The sequence below is a fragment of the Arachis duranensis genome, chromosome 4 (assembly GCF_000817695.3).
Source record: "Arachis duranensis cultivar V14167 chromosome 4, aradu.V14167.gnm2.J7QH, whole genome shotgun sequence".
Lineage (NCBI taxonomy): Eukaryota > Viridiplantae > Streptophyta > Magnoliopsida > Fabales > Fabaceae > Arachis > Arachis duranensis.
The window spans coordinates 96,551,282-96,555,643 of NC_029775.3; the positions used below are offsets into that span (position 1 = coordinate 96,551,282).

General features: G+C 27.3%; 1 pseudogene; it reads right to left on the reverse strand.

Moving 5' to 3' along the window:
- Nucleotides 1-1,303: 1,303 nt before the first annotated feature.
- The window catches only part of LOC110280536 (uncharacterized), an 8,092-nt pseudogene continuing 5,033 nt past the window's right edge, over nt 1,304-4,362 (reverse strand).

Below are 4,362 nucleotides of genomic sequence, written 5' to 3' on the forward strand. Positions count from 1 at the left end.
TTATAATTTAGTTTAATATAAAATTATCAAACATAAATAATAGTAACACTGACTCAGTCTTAATATAAATTAAGTTTGTAAAATCAATTGATACCAATTTTTATTTATAAATTTTAATCAAAATACACGCTAAGAAACACTAAAATTTGGTTTCACAACAAAAATAAAAACACAAATATAAAAGTAAAGTATTTTTTTTATAAAATTTGTCTTAATACATATTATTTTATATATTTTTTAAAGGTTTAATTACTCTGTTGGTCCCTATAATTTCGTGAAATTTTCAATTAGGTCCCTATACTTTTTTCTTTTTAATTGGGTCTCTGTACTAATTTTTTTTTCAATTAAGTCCCTCTTAGTAGTAATCGGCTTAATTTTATAGAGACCCAATTAAAAAAAAAACATTGGTATAGGGACTTAAATAAAAGGAAAAAAAAGTGTAGGGACCTAATTAAAAAAAATTTTGCGCAAGGACTCAATTAAAAGGAAAAAAAGTATAAGACCTAATTAAAAATTTTGCGAAACTATAAAGACCAATAGAGTAATTAAACCTTTTTTAAATTGAGATATTTTTATCATTATCTTTATATTTATGTCTCAACTTTAAGAAGTAAATACAGACCAAATTATATCACATATGAAACGTTCTTCTGGTTAACCTTTTAAAGGAGGGAAGGGGCAAAGGCAAAAAGACTGATAAAATTTAGATAAGGTTATTTATCTTGCTAGTTTTGATAATCTATGAAAATGTTGATGATACAGCTAGTTAGATTCCAAAAAAATACACAAAGAGGGAACAAGTAATAGAAGAAATTTATATTTATTAGGAGATTATATCGTCTTTTGTTTAGTATTCATAGAGAAAGGCAACCTTGCATATTTGTGACAATTTACGCTTCTTTTTCTTTTGATATACGATTCTTCTAAATGAAATATAGTTCTTTGTATTGTTCAGTCAGTAATTTCCACATTACTAAACGATTCTGGAAATATAGAAGAAAGAAGTGTTATGCAATTTTACGTGTTTTATGCTTGAGGTTGAAGTACATACATGTTCAAACCCTCAGTTAACACGAGAGATTTCTAATTTTTACATAAAATAGCACCACTTCAACATTTATATCTTAATGCATAGTTCTTACGTAGTATATAATATATATAGTAATTGAGATGTGGAAAAAGATAATGCAAACTAGGCCTTATTTGAATCATTATAGTGGGACAAAAATAACATACTGCAATAACCCCACCAAAAAAAAGTCATGCATTAATCTTATTATTATGAAATACGAAAAAACAAATATTAGAAACTAGATCCTCTACGTGAAAAGCACATATCAAGTAACTTTTTTTTCTTTCAATAGACCAAAGTCATAGTCTGGATTCAAGAAACTATAATCATGACCTAATTCCATGTCTGCAAACTGTATATTATTCAAGTGTTCAGGTAAGTAACCACCCAAATTTTGCAACGGTTGCGAAGTATCAGAATACCTCTTACTCTGTCCAGAGATACATTCGAACTCTGAATTTTCATGATTTTTTTTCTCTTGTAATTTAGAGTCTCTATTAGTATTATTGATATTCAAATCCCCATTTTCGGACACATTTGCAATTGATCCAAAAGTATATTGGCTGCATAGAATGATTTTTTTAAATCTCCTGTTATATTGGCTGTTTCATTCTTGCAATCACTAACATCATATTGCTTATATGTGAATTGACCAATTTGTGACCGAACATTATTCATCTCGGAACACTTTCTGCAAAACTGCAGAATTTCTGCAAGTACTTCCTCCATGTCTTTTGTTGGAATAGAGATTTGAGATTGTTGAACTGCTTATACTTTGGATTACTGTTTGGAATCATATTATGCAAGTATTCGAAGTAGTGGTTCCTGCAGCTCAACTCATTACCAGATTTGCAATTTTCCACTTCACTCTTCCCATCATCCCCTGTGCAATAGTATCACAAGAGTTATAATCAGCTCCTATATTCATAGCCATGCACATATGATCCTCTAGCATGTAATTATTACACTCTTCAACTATACTAGAGTTCCTCAAAACGTCCTCTAACTCTCCCTCTAATCCTCCACTTCCTCCAGCAACATCGTCCTTGACATACTTAAAAGGCTCTTGAAGAATTCCTCTCTTACATTCCATCTCCAATAATTCGTTTGCCTGAGAAAACTTTTCTTCGAGACCCATATCAAGATTCTCCTTCAACCAATCAACTTTTGCAACATCACCACCATTCAAAATATTTACATAGGTTCCACTTGGTGATTTCTGATCAAATCCTGTACTCGTAGATGATCCATTAGAACCTACTGATTCTATGCCATAATGGTGAGGAAAGTTCAAACGAGCGCCAGGGCCATACAAGTTCTTTGCTGCTTCATCATAAGCAAGAGCAGCTTCAAGGACAATAGAAAAGGTTCCAAACCAAAGCCTGTTTGCTTTTTCACCAACACGCTTGCTATTGATAGGTTCGCAGATTTCTGCAACCCATTTGCCCCAAATCCTCTGTCTCACACCCCTGAATTTGCAATCATAATTCTGTGGTCCACTTTTGCCTCTCATACACCCTTTTCTCGATCCCTTTGCAGGAATCTTGTGAATCACTTCAACTTCATCTCTTTCACGGATTAGTTGTTGAAAACTACTATGAAGACAAAAGAAATGATGGAACAAAAACTACAGGTAGAATAATTCAACAACAAGAAGGTCAAGTGTAACGAAAATATTGAAAAATCAAAAAGAAACTATTGACCTAAGAATAGTTTCAGTCTTCATGTGCTTTGAAATTGCTACTGAAATATGTAGTTTAAGATTTTTTTTTTTTGTTATTGTTGAGCATGCGTGACATTCCTATGCAACAGTGTGTAAGGATTTTTGAGAGGTTTTGAATAGTTGTATTAATGTAAACGTTTGGTACGGGATGATCTAGCCATTCAGTATTCAGTAGTGTAATTAGTAATGTCATTCGTGATTTTTTTTTCTCTCCAGATATATATGTGATTTTATCTTTATTTAAAATTAATAATTAAAAATTATTAGATCATTTAAAAATTTTAACTAAATTGATAATTTTTTTAATCTATTAACTTCACATGAAGATAATTCTACATCAATTTTTATTTATAATTTATTTTTTTTACTAATTTTATCTTTCAATCTTATCTATAAAAAAACATATATAACAATGATTAGAATTCTCATATTTGATTTGTTTATATGTCTTTGCTGAGAAAAAAAATATTTTTTTATTTATATCATTTTACTATTTTTTTTTAAATTTTTCTGTTTATATTACGGTTGTTGTTATTTTTTTAGAATTTTTTTTAAATGTTGTGATATTATTGTTTTTTTAATAAAATTTTTAATATTCATTCGTGATATAAAATTTTTTAATTTAGAAAGACCAAATTAAATTAAAAAAAAGAGTATCAAAAGTATACTAAAAAAATACAATAAATACTAATACATAAATCTAAGTTATTTTTAAAAAAATTTATAACGAAAAAATATTTGCAAACGATTTTAAGTAATATAAATTTATATTTTTTTAGTAATTTGTTTAATCTAAATATATTTTTAAATAATATTTATTTTATTATGATTTAGTTTAATATAAAATTATCAAACATGAATAATAGTAACACTTACTTACTTCTGATATAAATTAAGTTCATAAAATCAATTGATACTAACTTCTATTATAAATTTTAATCAACATATATATTAAGAAACACTAAAATTGGGTTCCACAGAAAAAATCAAAACATAAATACAAGAATAAAATAATTTTTTTACAAAATTTGTCTTAATATATATTATTTTATATGTTTTTTAATTAAAATATTTTTATTATTATTCTTATGTTGATGTCACAGCTTTAGAAGCAAACACAGACCAAATTTATATGACATATAAAATTTTCTTTTGGTTATCCTTTAAAATAAAAAAAGGACAAACACTTAAGAGATACTCGTAAGATTTGTATAAGGCCATTATGTGATTACTTTTGATAATCTATGATGTAGGTTTTGATAATATCAGGCGAACACATATGACAATAGTAGATTTCATAATAGCAACTCGCAGGTGCTTGCAGAAAAACACATGGTCATGTATAGATTAAACGTCTTTCTTCGTTTTAAAGTACTTCTTACTAAGTACTAATAATACTTCCTTAAAACTAACTGTTCTTCTTGCATTGTATTGCAGCTATTCTTAAATTTCATTTATGTGAATTGCATTTATTTCTTTGTTTATAAATTTTTCTGAAACAATTTTTTATTTATAACAATAACAAAGTTGGTATTAATTTTTAACTATATTAAATATATAAAAAACT